The sequence below is a fragment of the Lepidothrix coronata genome, unplaced genomic scaffold (assembly GCF_001604755.1).
Source record: "Lepidothrix coronata isolate B3197 unplaced genomic scaffold, Lepidothrix_coronata-1.0 Scaffold124, whole genome shotgun sequence".
Lineage (NCBI taxonomy): Eukaryota > Metazoa > Chordata > Aves > Passeriformes > Pipridae > Lepidothrix > Lepidothrix coronata.
Window position 1 is genome coordinate 3,413,350 of NW_016690304.1, and position 19,516 is coordinate 3,432,865.

A 19,516-nucleotide genomic window follows, 5' to 3' on the forward strand; every position below is an offset into this window, starting at 1 on the left:
GGAACAAAGCAAAAAAATTGAGAAGAATGATAGGAAACCCTATCAGCACACTCTGTTCCATTTACTGTCCCACTGGAGAATCCCAATAGAGATGAGGCTCTTCTTATAGGCAGTAACCAGGCATATCACTGATTTACAACACACTTCATGTTCTTAGCTATTTAATAACTGACATTGGATATTTTTTTACATTAAAAAAATACACTAGAATTTTACCCAACTGCAGACAAACTTCTGCTAATCAAAACATTTACAAATGGTTCTGAAATGTAAGATATGCATCTTGATACAGCTCTAAATTCACCCAGTTAAAAATTAAACAATAAAAAAAAAAATCTATGCTTGACACAAAAGCCCACTGCCCTACTCCAAATACACAAAACCTGCTGGCTTACTACCAAAGAGAGCATAGAAGCAACACTGACATAGATTGATTACCCCACAAAGACAGTCAGAAAATTTAATGGAGAAATTTGTGTAAAGCTTAATATGTAGACTGACTGCTCCTGCTTTCATGTACCCAACAAAACCTGTGTAGGTGGTAGCACAGTCTCCAAGTTTTCACAGAAATATTTTAGTGTAATGGTAGCTAGGAAAATTGACTCAGTTATGGTGCTTTCCGTGCCTGAAACATAGGAGTATTACTGGAATCATCACTTCTCTCAGAGAAATGAAATTATACTGGGAGGAACCAACAGAACATGCTTAGAAATTGTAGTCAATATAATTTTTTCCCAGTATTAAGGCTGGCAAAGAGCAGTCTCCTCAGCCTCTCTTCCTCTCCAGTGTATTTCTGTTTCAATATACATATCAATATTAATTTCCCCTGCAGAGTTACTGTCATATCTAATGAACAAACACATGCTATGTGACATGTCTTTTTAAGCCCTTGATTTTTACATTACCTCTAATTAATTCAGATCACTAATGGTATATTTTAAAGTGGTCCCAACTGAAAAGACATGTGCTGTAAGACCACAAAAAGTTAATACAATGCATAAAATCACATCTGTGTATGCTCCTGTTCCCTGTCACAAAAGAGCTGCCCAATTTTTCCTTTCAAATTTTCATTTAGAAAACCCCTCAAAAACTATAACGATGCCTCACAAGGTATTATTACAGTGCTAGAAAGAAAGAAAATACAGCTCAGCTATTTTGCTCTAAACAGAGTATTTAATTTGTAAGTTTGTACTGCAAACACTCATTCTCAAAATGTCATCTTCTTCAAGATGTTCTAGACCAGTCAAGCACGTTGACAGTACTTCATAACAACAGTTTTATACGTGAATCCCCTAAATTATAATCCACAATATTATTGAACTCAAAAGATGAATCGCAAATTAATTTCAGATATTTCCTTTCTTCTCAGAATTTCAGTTCCATATTGAATCTCAGCTGAATCCTCCCTCATTTCTGGAAGCCATCACATCACTCAACGTATTTTAAGGAAGCTGTTAATGCACCAAAGAGTCCAATGTCTTTCAAAACAACAAGCATATAGACTAATCCTGGATTCATTGCTCATGTCTGTGTTTGCCAATAATGTGGCCTAGCAGGAGAAGATGTAAAACATTAAGGTGGTGCTGCACAGAACTTAATGTCCACGTTACATCCACTCGAGAGCATTTGTACTTCAGATTAGCCCTTCTCTCATCCTGTGGTCTGAATGTGAGGCTGAAGCACATCAGGTGTGTGTCTGGAATACATCCTTAAGTTCAGTCTAACTCCAAAGGAACTCAGTTCGTGTCTCTACAAACACTTCAGGATGTGAGCCAAAGCACAGCAAGTGCTGATGATCTGCTTCAAAAGCACGCTTCTGAATCAAAGTAAAGCACAGAAGGAGATGTGCCCATTGAAGTCAATGGGACCTTTATCATTCCTTTCAGTGAGATAAAACTTACTTGATCCTTCCCTCCCTTTGGTGTTTTTTTTCCCTCTGATCTTTCCATTTAGGTTTAATAAGAGGTGAAGGGTAAAAAAGAATTGATAAATAGAGTAGAAGAATAGCGTGTTGAATAAAGGGAAATTTTGCTGGTGTGTTTACTTAGATTGCTTTGATTTACTGTGGCTTTTCTCATTCTCACAATCATGCTCTTAGAACCAAAGCAATGGGACAAAGCTGGTGATGTTTCATGGCTGTACTCAGCAGTTCACTTTAGGGTCATACTGCTGTGCCCAAGCTGATTACTCCTGAAGGCAATGGGGTTCTCCAGAGGCTGAACAGTCTGCTCACATTCAGCTGGTTGTACTTCTGGGCATTAAAGAAAATGTCTATGATGGCAAAGGTAACACATAAATTTGCCAGCTCTTTAGGATCCTTTGGTCCCAAGTACTTTCCTCAGAAACATCTCCCCTCACTCTTGCTGATGTAGAGGGGAAATAAATGTGAGTGTAGGTGAGGTACCAGCACCTACAGTGCCCTGAATGAACATGAAAATCTAGTTACTGTAGAAAGTGCTATTTAAAAACATCACACCCAGAAATAAAAAAAGGTTTTCATTTTGTATTATGCCTCTTCATAACCTCCTGTAGAAGAACCTCCTTCATAAATTATATATTTTTCTTTCCCTTTCAAACTGGTAAAGCCATTCATCTTATGATTTATCATTTCCACAGAAGTGATTAGGTGATTATGCATACTTATTGTTTACTCTAGAGATAATATGTGAAATCCAAATATATATATTATGAAGATGGTGTGTATGACATCAAATTTAGACTTAACAAGCCCTTAATATAGCCATAAAGCAAATAAAAAAGTGCTGAGCAGACTATAAATAAACACAAACCCAATCTTTTAGCATAGTAGTTCCTAATACATCTTTTCCAAGAGTTAGATACCACCCCCCTCATATTTTTTAATAAAGTCCTAGAACTGTTACCACTTCTTCCAAAGAGAAGGGTGAGTCCAGTATATCTATCCTTTCAGAAAGTATACTTACTACAAACTGCACTCTAAGCCACCAGCAGGTTTGTGAGAAAAAAAAAAGACAGTTGCTTTCTTTTTGGCCTGGTCTTTAATAAAAGTCGTGACTTTATAATGTTGTAGTCTGCACAGCTTTGCTGACAATTTTGCTCCCTGAGATAATGCACCTGCAGCCTTGGAAATGAGCCAGACCTTGGTTTGAATAAATAACAGACTTTTTTTTCCAAGAAAGAGGAATATCTAACAGTGAAAGTACTGTGCTAACAAAGCTTTCCACAAGAATAAATGTTACAGGGAAAAAGACTATAAAAAGTGTACCTCAAATGCTTCCTTCCTTCTGCATCAAGCAGAACAGAATGTTTGGTATGAGAACATCCAGACCTGGTGTAGATGCCATCTAATCACCCATCTTCCCTTCCAAAAAGGAGTGGACCTGAAAGCAGAGGGGAAAAAAGTGGTATTTAAAACCATAATCTAAAGAGCAGAGGAGTCCTGTGCACTGCATGGGGCCTCTCTGTGATCTGACCTGGGAATCCTTGGACCCTCGTCGCGGCTGCTCTGAGAGAAGAAACGAACCTGTAATTCCAGACTCTCCTCTCTGTTCTTGTTCAACCACCAAGGAGCATTTCTTCCTTCCTTAACCATTTGCTGCTCCTACTCACTGTTGCATGGCTCCTTTGCCTCTGGAGAAGTACTCTTTGGGAAGCTTCTCTCACCTACCCCACCCAACTGCTCCACCTGCTGCCCACACTGTCTCTCAAAACTGCTGGTTCTTTCTAATGACCTGCCTCGGTCACAGCTGAAGACTGTGGGAGACCAAGAGAAGTCTGATTATGAAATGTGGAAAAAAGAAAAAAGCCAGTGCACCTTTCAATAAATGACCATTTCACCCTCTAACTCTGAACCCTTATTTCCCACTGAGCCATGCCAGAAGATCATTAGGCTCCTGATGAGTGGAAAGCAAGCTCTTGGTTGCGTTCATCCTGCCAAAATTACTGGTGGGTCCTCTGCAAATCCATGGAAGATCTGAGAACTAACTAGGCAAAATCTGCTAAGATATTCTGCAGTTTCTTATTAGTGCAAAATCAGATTAGATTTTGGCCTCAGCCTTATGGCAGGCTGGAATTAGACTACAGTTTTTCTTTTCAATCCTTGTACATACCACTCTTATACAAACCACCTTTTTATGTGCACCTGGGGGTCCAAAACCTTGCTGGCAACAAGAGATGCACAGGTCATTTATGGGATGCACCTGGAACGGCCTTCTCACAGTGATAAACAAAGGCCCCATTAGAAAAATGTGTCTTCTCTAGTTCTCATTTAATAAACAGATGCACCTGTGCCAAGGCTTTCCTGGGCAAAACTTAAAACAGCTGAATATTCCATGGTAGATAATTATGCTCTACATTAGGTATTTCAGCAAATTTGTACCATTTAACCACAGCATTGCCATGGGAACCTTTAAAAAAAATAGAAATTTTAAAATCTCTTTAAAGTTTAAGGCAGACTTTCAGGACAGCTTAGAAGTTGTTCCATTTCTATTTCCTTAAAAGTCCTAATATGAACTCGCATTCTTCTAATGTTTGACACAGGGAAGTTTCACTGAGGCTGCTGAGTTCTAAGGATGCAAATCATGTATTGCAATATTTTTTCCCATTCATTATGATGTAAACATCTTCTTAAAATTATTCTAATATATGCACGTGCTTTATTACAGATGGTTCTTTTTGAAAAAGCTATTGAGACAGCATAGCCAGTTTTAGATTTTCCAAAAGTGTCAGAACTCTGTAGTACTCATCCAGCTGAGACTGATTGCTGAGGATAGGTTAACTATGTTTACAAGAATATTTGAACATCTCTAATCCAGCTTACACACCCGCTCTCAGCCAGCCTGTGTTTCTGCCAGCTGCTTCTAGACTGTCTGTGGCAGGTGGGATTTTTCGTGTTTTCGAGAAGTAGGGGGGAGAATCAGCAGCACTCCTAAGACTATCAAGGACTCTCACATCTTAAGACTTTTTAAGACACTCATGATCTCAAGAGCCTCTTGGCAGGAGAGTTGAACAGTCACAAGGTCTTTGGCTCCTTTGCTATTTCGAGATGCTCACAGGTCGTAGCACCTGCAGAGCATTCCTGGGGTACCAGCATTGCCTGGCAGCAGCTCAGGGCTCCCTGCATGAGGTAGGATGGGTGGCACCTTACACAGCAACGCACAACACTGATGCTCTCAGCCCAGTGTTGCACTCCCAGGGCAGGCAGATGATGTAGAAGACGTCTTGAGTCACATCTGCCTCTTGTTTCCATGATGGGGTAATTCCACACAAGAGGACCTTCCTTCTGCTCGGCTGAACAGCTTGTGGTGCACAGCTCAAAGCGGGCCAGAGTGCACACAACCACCAGGCACTGGCTGGCAACTTCTGACACAGGAAAATTTCCAGCTGAAAATGTAATGCTCCTCAACTGTGTTGTATTCATTACAGAATTTACTTAAATCTTCCTCTCCTTCAGAAAACTGAGCAAACCATGATGGACATTTTGCACATAGCAATATATACATATATTCAACAGAATCTGCATCCAAACAATTTTAAATAATTAATACAAATTATGTGATCTAGAAAACATCCAAATACTCTATAAAGCCACTGTTAGAAAACTTCTGGACAAAACTAATCTTTTGGAGCACTAAGAATTCTAGTGAGACAAAAATAATAATTAAATTATTATTTTGGGTGTTGTCACCCTAACAATAAACCAGTAAATTAACTGGTTTAAGAAACATCTAAAAAAAGCTGAGGATAGCAGAGCCACACTCTATAAAAACAAAAGAGAAAGTATAGTTATTAAAACTTTCTTCCTCCTTCCTGAATTGTTTTATGCAGAATTCTTTGAACCATGCTACCAAAGATGTAATACTTTTTTTATGGGAATGCTTGTGCTGCTATGATTTACTTCCACTATCAGAATGATATCAATGAATTAGTAACAGCAGCCCAAGGAATCATTACACCTTGAACCAACGTGAGGAAGCCACTAGAAAAGAATTATTTAATGACATGATAGATTTTGAAGATTACAATTTCTTCAAGATAGTTTGAGTCTTATGTTTACTGGGAAACCCATCTTTGCAGCACATTGAATTCCCCATCAAGCACTTTCCAGTAGTGGATCACAGTCTACAGGAAGAGATGTCAGAGGTGCTTAAACTTGTTCTAATATATGAATAACTTATTTCCTCTGCCTTTAAAATCAAAGGACTCAAACCAGCTTTCTCCTGGACAACTTCAGATAACTTCATCCTGATTTCGTCCTAACTTCTCTAACTGAACTCTCCAAGAAGCTGGAATATGTAAACCTACCACCATTAAAAGGGCAGCTGTTTTGTTTAGTCAATGAACTTATACCTATTACTTAATTTTAATTTTTTTCCCCAGGTGTGATACAAAATTATCCCTCATCACATCAAACCAGCTGCCTTCTGGGGGGGGGGGAGAGTTTTCTTGGGGTTTTTTTGTTTGTTTGTTTGTTTTTCTGTTTTGTTCATTTTTTAAATTCAGCAACCTTCTATTTGAGACAGGAGAAAAATGAAAGCTTAAATGGTTTAGGACAAAGAAATGCAAAATGAAGCAGAAATAATGAAATGTTTTCTAATGAATAAATGTACTTATTTCCTTTGTTCCAAAACCCCAGAATTTTTGTGGAAAGTAAACAATCATAAGAATGATACTTTCATTAATCTACTAGGATGAAGTAACCTACTACAGAGAAATCAAAATTTCAGAGTATATTCAGAAACCAATCTCTTGATGTATTATTCCTACTGTACTTGTCAAATAGCTTGTTGTTAAAGACAGTATAAATCATCTTTATTGAAGTTCTGGGTTCTTCAGCTACAGCTATGATGTTATGCTTTTCTGAAGATAAAATAATACATAATAAAACACAACAGAGAGCCTATTGCTCTGCTTACTGAATAATAAGCACACAGTAACTTTAAGTAAAGGACTGAAATCTAACTGGTAGATTTTTTTCCCCCTCAGTTCCTACTTTCTGTTTCAGAAGGTTGAAGGCATTTTGAGAACGACTCCGTGTATTCAGACCACGCTGAGCCCCTAACACAGGAAAAGGGGTGAGAGGATGATTTTTCTAATATCACAATGAAAGCAGGTAAGGAAATACAGCAGAGAACAGAGACAGACTAATCAGTGTTACTTCTTCAGTATTCCAACAGCAGCCCCACTAAGCGACCCTCGAACAGCACCACTAAAGCAGTAAAACTATTAGTACTGGAGCATTTTACCGCCCAGTCATGAAGTGTTTTCCTGTTTGAGAACACAAAAACACACTTAATGTCAAGGACACATAATCTGAACTATAGCAAAGACTACTTATTGTTTTAATTGTCCCAAAGATCATTGTTTATTCCTTAGGAGAAATGCAGTTTTGACAAGCTTTTCCATTTTGAAGAAGACTTTTCCTTACATTTACCCTTTGTTTCTGGTACAGGGCCACGGTGGAAGAGCATTACCTAAACCTGGCTGGTGAGAGAACAGGACAGGAAGAATTTTCAGACTCTCAGTAATTACCTGCACCTTGTGTGAAAACCCCCAGACAGCCACCCTGAGTCTACCAGACATACAAATAGGACCTGATTATGCAACCTTTATATTCCCTAATTCAAGAATATCTCAAAACACACACAAATGCATTTCTTCGTAACAATCCAAAAAGGAATAAATTTCCCCAAAACAGACTTTCTCCTCCTATTTACAATTCAAAATACCCTAATGCAATGACTGTATAACAGTAACAACTGGCATAAGCAATTCAATCCTATTTGTTTTATAACAACACCTTATGCACCCTTATACACAGAAGTTTTCCAGTGCTATATTCACCTAATATCCAGTCAGCTTTTAAGGTGAGAGAAAACAAAAGAAATATCTGAACTCCTTAAACATGACTCAAAAATGAAAGGTTATGATTTCAATTAAACCCTGAAGTCCAATTTCTGTTCAGGAGTACCATGTGACAGTCCATGTAAGGCACAGTTATTCTGAATTTACAATGACAATACACAGTATCTTCTCTTCTTAAGTCTAAACTATAAGAAATGTGACCAAGGGTTCTAGTATTTGGCAAACCATTTACCTCAGCAGTACTATGTAATATTGAAGGGTGAGAAATACTTGGGTTTTCCACCTTCTTTGGAGCTGCAAAGCCTGGATGGCAACAAGCCAGCCCAGAAACCACAGTCCTTGTTCAGTTTTCTTAGTACGTGATGGGAATGACAGAACTTTCAGCTGCTGGCTTGTGCCTCTCTTTGGATCTGACAGAGCGCTGCCCACACACTAGCTGCCTAAAATGTACCCTAAAATTAATGTTCTTTTAGGATCACTGTATGAGTTAAATTCATTAGCCTTCCAGATTCAAAATATGTGGAGCTTGCAAGACCTAGAATACTATTTAAAAAGAATTTACGCATACGTATCCCTGTAGTTATTTATGCCCTTTAAGCAGTGGTATAAAACTCACCAGCTATTCCAACTCTGCCTGTGGCAGCTGTAGGGTTTTTTCTAATGTATCCCTTTGTTATTTGAAATTTTAACCTTTTCCTTTTTAAATTTTAGCCTAAAAAGTCACAAAGAATATAGAATTTAAGTAGCTTATGATCTCTTCGGTGCCTCTGAGCCTTTCTGTATTTTCCACACCCTCAGGCTCCTGCCAGAGCTATTGGATACTACATGTTGCTACAGATAATGTACAGAACACAGGGCTGGTTGAACTATACAGCTCACAAGGGCTCCCTCTGCACCTTAGGAGAACCAAGCAGAAAAATTTCAGCATCTATCTTATAGTGTAGGATATCTAATGATACTGACATGGCAAACTAAGATAATCTTTGATCAAATATTGGGTGATATAATCACAAAAAAAGTGGAATTTTTAGTTGTTGATAATTTGTGAGTACAAATATCTGTACAACAGAGAAAGAAAAATACTGAAAAGGATTGCTAAAATGTAATACTTCCTGCTGGAAAAAAAAAATCCCTAAGTCCCCGAATTAACAGGATAGTCACAGAATATAGGACCTAAACTAGCCTGCCAACCTAGATACACAATGAGATTCTGGCCTCACTGAATTTTTATGGAAAAGTATCTGCTGACTTTCATCAGGACATGGTTTCTCCTGTGAAGTATTGGCAGCACTCCCATCCTATTTGCATTTAGGAATCCTAATGTACCACTCCCTTGCATGATGGGGCTCTAGCTGGGTGAATACCTCCAGAATCACACCTGTAAATGTCTGTGATGATGATGGGTGGATGCCCCATACCCTTGTTCCACATTACCTGCTAGCTCAGTAGCCACTGATTGCGTCACCCCAGTGCCTGAATTCCTCTCCCAGCAGCTCATCCATCTCACTCATGCAATGGTCAGCATGGAACACCGGGAACTGCAGCACAACTGGAGTCACAACGAACACGGAAATGCTACGTACAGACTCTTCCTGACACTGTCACATCCAATTTCCTTCCAATATTTCGTGGCCATCAAGCACATAATAAAACTAAAAGATCCCCACGAGGATTTAGAAAGGATTTAAGGGCTATAAAGGTTTTTCTGATCAAAAAGTGGAAATCATTAAGTTTCTCTTCCCCCTCCCCTGCAATCCAAAGCAGCATCCTCATGCCTTCAGCATCCCCAACTTCAAATGTTGCTGACCTACTTTAAAGGCTTTGCACATGCATTAAAAGCTCCCTGGACAGTTCTGCTTTCACCCCTGCTCAGAAGTTTCAATATCTTGAGAACTGAGCAGTCCCCACCGATTTTATGGATGATTAGTAGAGGTCCAAGGGTTTATGGATTAGCAGATCCTGTAGAAAGGAACTGACCATTCTTTTACTTCTCTAAGAAGTTGAGAGGGATCCTGCACTACCTCAGGTTTTTCCCCCAGCCAAACACAGCTTAAACAAACAGGTGCTTTCCTTAGCTTCAGCAAAGTATGAGGAGACCCTTTCTTATTCCAAACCAGTTTTCCTCTGAATGGTTCAGGCTTCCACCTGCAGATGCCATGACATACTGTCTCATGGAGAAAGAAAATGAAAATCTCTGTTTTCAGCCTAGCTAAATGATTTACAGCTTACAAAGCTAGATAAAAGGGAGTTCAATGATCACTAATTCTTCGTCATTTTCATTGTTCTATTCTTTAAAAAGTGTGGGGAAAGGCATTTTGTTTACACATCTTTGTGCTGAAAGATTCACAGCCACATCTGTCTTCGCGGGCTGAACTACCGAACTTAACAGGGCGGGCTGAAACCACCCCCGAGTCCCAGCTGCTCCCTTCAGGATCCACACATCACAGCAGGATCCATCATACATCCCTTCAGGATCCATCAGCAGGAATTTCCCTGCTAACTACAGGCACAAAAACGTGGAAAAATTCCTTAAGAGCAGAAAGTAACGCAAACACAAATGAAGGTTAGTTTGGAAGAGAGACTAAACGATTTTATGTATGTTCAACTCTGAACACACGTTTACAGTGCTCTTTAGGACAAACTCAACCACATTAAAAAAATAATACAATGTTATACCTGTAAGAAAAATCAACCCAAAAGACAGTTAAATCTTATTTCAATTGTAATTTCTTGCTTATTTTTTTATATTACAGAACCATAGTGAGCTGTCTTCAAACTTTATATCAAATAAACTGTTAGATATTATTAAAAAATTATAAACCAGCCAACTGCTGAGGATCACTTTGGAATGCTTTAACACATGCCAAGTACTGTTCTCTTTCTCTCATTAGAGAAAGAAGCTCTGCTGTTCACAAAGTTCAGGTGGTTTACAGGGAAGAGGATATAATTGGAAGAGGATATAATTTCCAGGTAGAAAAGGAAGAGCATATAATGGAAGAGGATATAATTTCCAGGTATCCTCTACAGAATGAAAAAATGATTTTGTAATACTAAGTAAACAATGGAGCTATACATTAATAATGTGCTTAAGTGCCAAAAACTGACAGTGTACAAACAGTACAGTAGAACTGAGCAATGACAACTTTGTGAATTCTTGGGGTACTTCCTAAAGGATGTGAGAATGAATATTTTAAAAGTGCTCAGTGCATCATCACCTCTGACTATGAGACAAATCACAAGACATATCTAAACAGAGTGTATTACAATTTATAACTTGTGCAGACTTTTTGTGATTTAAATTTTCAACAGGCTGAAAAGAAAACCTTGAAAACAAGCAGTTCTGCAAAATCCCTAAATACAGGGATCCTATTTTGCTGCTGTGCAAAGCAGCCTGCTTATCCTCCAGTACCAGCACCAGGAGCACCACCCAGCACAGAGTCCAGAGATGAGGAAGACAGGATTTTTAGCCTAGTTCTGACTGCGTGCTCGTGTGCTCTTCTGGGTAACCATGGGAGGAGGCAGACCCAGAACTTTGTGCAAAAGTATTTACACAATCATAACTTGCACAAATACAACTTGATATCCGTGGATTTTCCTATTAGACATTTCTTACTCATCCTTTATATTGCTTTATAGCTCTGAATCTCTCCTAGACATCTAAACCAGATTTTTACACCTTTGATACGAAATGAGCACCAATGTCAGGAAACAGCTTCAGAGACAGGGTTTAATCCTTAGCTGGAATAAAGTAACACATCTCTAGCCTTTAACAAAACTACATGTATTTACTTCTGTTCAGACACTGCTGTAGAACCCTTTCCCACTCCTTCCCTGTTCTGAAAATGCTCAGTGCCTTCCTTGCCACCAAACTGGCAGTTCACACCTTTTCCTTGGCAGTCAGAAACCATACCCTCATTAGTATTTTTGAAATCAACTCCTCCTGTTTAATCCAGGCTATCTGGCAGCAGAAATAGCAGCTGGATTGAACAACTGGGCAAGCTGACAGCACAGGGCGAAAGATTCAGGTCTTCAAGAAACAGTGAGGTGACAGGGATCTGGATACCCTGGAGGGGGGAAGATGAGAATATAAAAAAGTTCTGGCATGAATTCTACAGGAATCTTTAGCCCATGTTCTTTCCTTTTCTGTTTAAGACTTTGTATAAATGAATTCAAATGTTCGCTGTGACCATGAAATCAGTGTGCTAACCATCAGGCTGAAAATCTATTGCTGTGTCCCAGTCCTGATGCAAGTACCTCTCCACCCTCAATAGTCTACTATATTTCAATTAGTTTCTTCCTATTACTATATCTCCTCTAATCACTTTTTGTAATTTCTCCTGTCAGTTTAATGCTGATGTTTTAAAAATATCTGTAGACGTTGCACTGATGCGCCATATAAAAGATCTCCAAAACACAGTATATGAATATGTTTGCTAAGCTTCATCATTTCTGGCCACGTGCTGAAATGCTGCTGCTCGAGCACAGATTCCTCTGAAGCCCAACAGGAGCATTTCCCATGTAAGAAATTCTTAATCAGGCCATTTGTGAATTAAAATGGCCAGTAGTAAACCTTTTAAATTCCCACTTATTATAATTGCTTGTTCCTAGTAGCCCGATTGAAACTGATATGGTAATAACTAATTTAATTTGTATTGAAGCAGGAACTGCCTTTCATTCTTCTGTAATGAAAATATGGGGGACGGGAAAGGGGGAAGGGGAATAGGGCAGGCACGAGGGAAAGAGTTCTTTGGATCTTTCCATTGAAATATTCCACATCTCTTCTGACCACCAGCTCTGTGATCATGTACTAAAAGCCACTGAATGTTGCAGGTTCCTTTGGCCTCGCTCAATAGTCACATCACTACTGCAGATGTGCAACAGGCACAGATTTTGCCTAATGCACAAATAAGATGGTGTCCTAAAGTTAATGTGAATTTACAGGCCAAAACTGCCACAGACCCACACTCTTAGGTGGGTGACATTGCCTCCAGAGGTCCGTCAAGGAAGTGCTGCCAAACAGGGGCAGAACAGGAAAGGATGATTCCTTATCAGGAAACAAAGGCCCCTGAAGTTCTCATGAGCACAATGGTCCTGACACACATTTTCATGAGCAAACAACACTTCCATTAATGTCCTAAAGGCCTTTGTTGAACTTAAGCATAAAAAGATGTGGATGTGGCTGTAACATCTTAAGATCTGTGTTCAAAGAGCCGAAATGCTGATGATAATCTCAGCAGAACATCAAAATAGCAAGCCCTGAGGTTGCTGCAGCCAGGGGAAATGTAATTAGCAGTCTCCAAAAACCATACAGGTTGCATAGTAGTTTCTTCTCCACGTTTCTTGGCATGGAAAATGTTCCAGTTCTGAGAGGGGAAAAATTAACTACCAGGTCATTTCCAATGGTAGCAGCTTGTTTTCAAGAAACCCATACCAGAACCCCTGTATTAATTGGTTTGAGGCATGAGCATTAATAACGGGTAATATTTCTGTTTCAAATAATTTGCAGTAGATAGTTCACTTTTATTAAGTTGACACCAGCAGCACTTTGTCTTTAAGACTGAAATAATTTTCTTAGAGTTATTTAAAGCACACATTTTGGGAACCACAAACAGTTGCTAAGGAGACAGACAGTAAGGTAAGAAAATGGGTTGCTATCATGGGGCTAATAAGTCACATTCACATTTAATTCAGAGCCCTTTCCTTTCTATCCTCAAGGGGAAAATCTGTTCCTATACAGAGTTATGAACATGTGTTTTTAATAAACTTAGGTCCCTCAGAGCTTTTGGGATGGATCTTTATGTGTTCAGGCATTATGAGGTGTTATCCGAGAGAAGGTGGTGAGGAGAAGGTGTGACTGAGGGCAGGCTGTGGATCTGAACTGCACTGTGGCTCTGTCCAGCAAAGAAAATTACAGTTTCTCTTGCTTTTGGAATATTTAAACTTACACCAACTGCATGAGAATATGTTAGGAAACAGTGCCTGGAACTAGGATTTTCAATGGAGCTGGGCAGAGTTGAGTGAGTAAAAAAAGTGGATTTTGATTTTTGAAAATACATTTCATTAGCATTCTTTTCATTTATCTCTATTCTTGTTCATTACTAAGTCCCCCCAAATTAATCTGTAAGCTTTCATTATTACTGAGGAATCAGGTCAGTAAAAATCTCCTCGGAACGGCACAGAAATTCCCAGTCACCTGTTGTGTAAATATTTGCCTGTATTTCTGTATGTGAAACTAAAAACATGACATATTATTTAATTTGACTACTTCAGTGCCTTCACAGTTTTCAGTCACAAAAAACAGGGGTTATTTAACCTATCCTCTTTCCAGCTGTCTAAATTTATTTAAGTCATTCTGACATATCTGTATCTAATATGTTCTGAAATATCTCCAATGCTAGAGATTGCACAGCTTTTTTTTAGGCAACCTGTTTTCATTCTTTCTGCTGCAAATAGTTTCTAATAAATCATTTGATCTTTCTTTTTCTTTTCTGAAATTCAAGCTTCTTTCTACTTATCCAGTTAATCATGGACAAAGAAAATATATTACATGATATGAAATTATGTCACAGGTTATTTTTCCCAAACATTTTCTGGTGCATATTTCTTTGTCATGACTTTTTGTTCTGTAATTGTCAATGCTAAACACTTTTTTTTTTTAACATTGCAGATTTTAACATTAAAATGTAAAGCTTCAGATTTGACAATTCTGCCTAAGCATTGAGGAAAAAAAAATCTTTTTTCACTGTATAAGCATATATGTATTTAAGTAAAATAACATTACACCAAAGCCAGAAGTAATTGGTAAATTAAACTCTGTATGTAAGAGCTGAAAACATGTCTAAATAAGCTTGTAAGACATTCTTTCAAAATAACTGTGCTATAATGTAATGGTATCTCTTCAAGTAAATGCAACATTAGTAATTATAATATGCATATAAAGCTTCATTTTCTGTAAATGCTCATAGCTCAGGGTTTTTTTGCCTAGGAAAACTTTTTTTTATTATTTCAACTACAAATCCTTTTTTTTTTTGTTTGTTTGTTTGTTTGTTTTTTAACCCGGATTCATGGCATAACCACAGTGATTGACAAACTAGTTCCATGTGGATGTGGCCAAGTGAGAACCAGGAAAACATGTCACCAGTAGCCAGTTTCCCTCCTGACAGAATTGCACATCACAAGAAATTCCGTACCATCACGGAAACACATTTTACACTAACACAACTGTATAATCAGTGTTCATCTTAGCATAAAAAAATTCTATTTATATTTTATATTATTTAGAGTCTTTTTATAACTATTCAGCATTTCTCAAAAATGTATGGATTTTGCATAAAGCCCTTCTAAGTCATAACTCTGCCCCAGACTGACTTATTAAAAACTCAAGCAATAATACTCAGGCATTTATAAGACAGCCAAGGAAAGTAATTGCTGCCTCCACCCCCACATCCCAAAGATAAAAAAATTGCTGACTGTACATGAAATGCCTTCTTATTCTCACCTTGTTGAACAAAGAAGCTTTTCCTTTCTGTCATAGCCATTTTTTTCCCATCTTCTCCAACAGGACATTATCAACATATCTCTGTTAAGGCAGAAAAAAGGGCAAATACATGGACTGGACAAAAAGCTCAGAAAACTCTCTGAAGGCTACAGTTTAAAAGGCAGGAAGAGTAGGAGTGTCATTAAAAATCCTCAGTGGGGCTGGCTTGAATACTCCTCAGGAGGAAGAAGAGACCAGGCTGAGGAGTCTGCAAAAAAGGTTCCATTGTGAGGTGGGATGGAGATGGTGCAGAAGGAATGTAAAGCTTGAAGGACACAGGCAGAGCTTCTTTATTCCTTGTACAAATTCCCTTCACAGCTTGTAACGTGGCATACATGTACTATCAGACTGCAAATGGAGAAGGGGATACCTTGGTATCATAATTGTGGAAGCTTATGGCTTTTGAGTATCTGATTTGCAGCCTAAGTAACACTGGTTTCTGTATTTGTGTGCAGCTGTAATAAAATGCTAAGTAAGTATTTTGTTCAGCTGTGCTTTCCAGTCTTATTAATCAGCTACAAATAGTTCTAGAAGAGTTTTTGTATAATGTAAAGAAATTGTGTAACTCATAGCAAAGTTTTTTCAGCATCTTACACGGCTTAAATGACTTCTCACCAACAAGCCGTAAGGTGCATATTACACTGTACTTCAGCCTCAGTTTTGGTTGTGCAAAGTGTCTGGCAAATATTTGTTAACAGCCAATAATTACTTCACAGCATTCTTACTTCGCAGGTTTACAGACCACTGACTTCCAGGGAAAAGGACTACCTTTGGACATTCACTCGCCAAGAGTATTTTGGGAAGATAGAGCCAGTACAGGCACAGCTGTAACAGTCATTTAACAAGTCCCACACATGCAGGGACCTGCCAGAAGCTGTGTATGGAGCTGAGAAATGTAACTGGGAGGACAGAGAGAAAAAATATGCATGTCAGACAAGCCCTGTGTGTTCCAGGAACCTTTTTTTATGGCTATCAGTTCTGATACCTGTGACCAAACAGCTGCCACAGAATGTTGATTTGACCGATGTTTACTTCCATAGGTTAATGTTTTAGCTGTATTTCACATCAAAATGCTTTACATTCATTTATGTGAATACTCTAATAAACTAATTTAAGGGACTCTCTGTTGTGTCTTTGTGTTAACAAGCTTCTCTCTTTTGATTCTTAGAATATTAATTGGCAGCTGCATACACTAGTATGACTGACAAGAAGTTTGGAACTGCTGGACAGAAGGAGTAACTGTTTTGAATTACTTCCTTGGGCTTTACAGATCAGCTTTTATCCACTGCAATCAATTGTACACTCAATGTGATCCATGTCCACGGTACAGAAAGGGGAAAGCATGAAGTGTTTTTATTGCAATTCACTTAATTGCTTCTATATTTGAATGTTATGGGAGGCTCAGCAGGAGGAATGGGAAGAAAAGTATTCTGCAGTCAAAACACATTCCTCTAAATAGTAGTAATCCTTTAAACCATACAGGACCAATTTTCCAAATCCCTCAATCCCCTCCTCTGTACTAGGTTAGCACATGCTGATACTGTCCTATTGTTTGCAAAAATGAGCATGGATGAATATGAACACTAACTCTATCCATTACAGCTCCTGGGTTGTAAAGATTTACAACACAAGCAACGCCAGTGAGAAATTCTATTATTCTACAAAGTTGAAACCAAAATAAATCATAAGCTTCAGTGTAAGGAAGCAAACATAATTCACACAACTAGCTGTTTTATGGGAATAAAATCTTGGAATTGAGATTATAATCCACAAAAGATTTGTTCTACCTAATTCCTGGGGGAATGCTACACAACATATTTATGCCCTCTTCTAAGAGATTCAGATCAGGCTAGTAAGCCTCTGTTCCACTTTAGTTTTAACATCACTAAAAAATAAAGGCTTTGAAATCAGACTTTAGAGGACAGTAGGTTTTCAAAACTAAGTAGATTTTTAAGATTAGTCCCTGACTGTGCAGTCAACAAGTTGTTGTTTTGGTTTTGTTTTTTGTTTTCACGGAAATTAAAGTCTAAATAAAAGCATTCCAGTGAATACTCATCTAACAGTTGCACCTCCAAAGATGGTCATTAATTTGGAGAGTAGGTGGTGTATATGCTTAAAGAATAGCCATCAAACCATGAAACAGAGACTACTGGGAAATGGATACTCAGGTACTTTACAGAATACAGAAGTATTTGAAACACAAAGGAAAAATATAGAACTAATACGACTCAAGTCTTGCAAGTCTGAGAAAAATTTCAAAGAATGTGGAAGTAGCCCTGAGAAAACCAGAAAGTCCATCATCAAGAAAATTCTGAAAATCAGCTCTGTGGAAATGGAGAAAAAAGGGAGGGGAGTAGTAAAAAAATAGGAACGGTGGCAAATATCTGATTCTGCAACCAGATCCCCTTGAAGTCTTTGTGCCTGGTTCAATTCTGTGCTCCATTCCACGCTTACCACAGCACTGATTTCATTCTTCTGCTCATCTGCAGGATCAGTGTAATTTAAGTATGGGGCTGGTCCAACCCAGCCTTTGCCATTTGCCTTTGCAAACTCCATCACTGCTTTTCAGGGCTTTTCAGTGGCTTTTTATTCTTATATTCCTAAAGAACGCAGTAAATGTATGTTTAGAAAAGCCTTGAGAAGTATTTTAGAGAAATGGGCATTGTTATTTAAGACTAGTGATTTTATGTCATTTTAGATTTGATCCACTGTCATTTTTAAAGTTATTATTAATATTATTATGCTTTATTGCCACCATGGCTGTGACCTTTGAATGTCTCTGGGCCTTGTTACATTAGGTCTCAGAAGCATATAGTGGAAATTTAGTCTTTACTACACAGATTGTAGCAAATCAGATGCTATGGAGTATCACATAGATACCATACATTGAGGTCAGGTACTTTAAAAAAAAATAAATCCAAAAAACCCAACACAAAACCTCCACAACAAAACACAAAAACCCCCTCCCAAAACTCAACAACATCCCAAACCCCAAAATAACTGGAGTTAAAAATAAAAAGTGAAACATTGAACAGTGGATGAAAACATTCCAAAGAAAATGAATCCACATGTGGGGAGTTTTGTTATCTATTTTAAGAATTAAAAAGACACAAGTTTCTCTATTTACAAACAGATGACATGAAAAACAGTGAATTATTTATATCTCACAGCAAAGGTATTTCTAATCTTATTAGCAATGGAAATATCCTTTTGGAGATAATAACTTATTTACAAGTACAGCAGTGTGGAAATAGCAAAGTTGTATACATGCAAAAATATTTTTTTTTTTGCAGAACAGGTGGGAAAAAAGCATTAGAAAGCCTGTTTTGTGTTTTCTTCTTGCAGCTAGAGATGCAAGAATTTACCTGTAGTGCATATACAAGGAAAACTAAACAATTCAGTGGTATGGATGTAAGAAAAAGAAGAGGAAATTAATGTATTCGACTTTCACAAATCAAATGGGAAAAAAAATTCTTACTGTTTTGCCACAACTTTACGTCTTGTTAGTTTTTTAAACAACATTCTGTCACTTATGTTCAAAAACTGCTATTTTTTCCAGTATCAACTGTCCACTTCAGCAGGACTGAGGAGCCACCACAGAACAAGAATTTAGGACAGAAGACTTCATTCAGGTGTAGACAGTTTAACACCATGATCCACATTTACTGTCCTTTGATCAACCATTAAAAATCCCCAGGAAAACCCCAAACCAGGTTGTAAATCCTGAGCAATGAGATAAAAATGGGAAGTTCCCCACCTCAGTGCAGGTCAGTGAACCCTACACACCAGCAAAGGGACTGCAGATCGCTTGGGGCTCCACAGCTCTCTCGGAATAGTTATTGCCACTCACTTCTGATCTATAAAATATCAGACTTCAAGCATCTCCAATGTATTTCACACCCAGTTAAGAGCCTGGTGATTTCGATAATGTTTTAAAGACCATTAAAGGTTCCTAGTTTTTCTCTTCGGTGCCTCAGTTTTACCGATATAAAGTGGCTTGAGAATATTTAAGCACTTAGCATTATCTTAGGGCTTTCAAGGAAGAAATACTAATTAAAATACAGCTAATAAAACTGTCTTAGGTTTGGCTCTTAAGCAGGCCCTGTTCTCACAGTGTCATAAATCTGGCCTAAAAGC

The 19,516-nt window shown here is 38.2% G+C and overlaps 1 long non-coding RNA gene across 5 annotated transcripts in view; it reads right to left on the bottom strand.

Moving 5' to 3' along the window:
• LOC108502790 overlaps positions 1-19,516 on the bottom strand; it is a 370,315-nt gene that overhangs the window by 84,148 nt on the left and 266,651 nt on the right. For all 5 annotated transcript variants that reach the window (XR_001876621.1, XR_001876623.1, XR_001876622.1 and 2 more), the window contains one exon: positions 3,245-3,359. This is a non-coding gene — a long non-coding RNA (uncharacterized LOC108502790). The remainder of the gene's footprint in view (positions 1-3,244; positions 3,360-19,516) is intronic.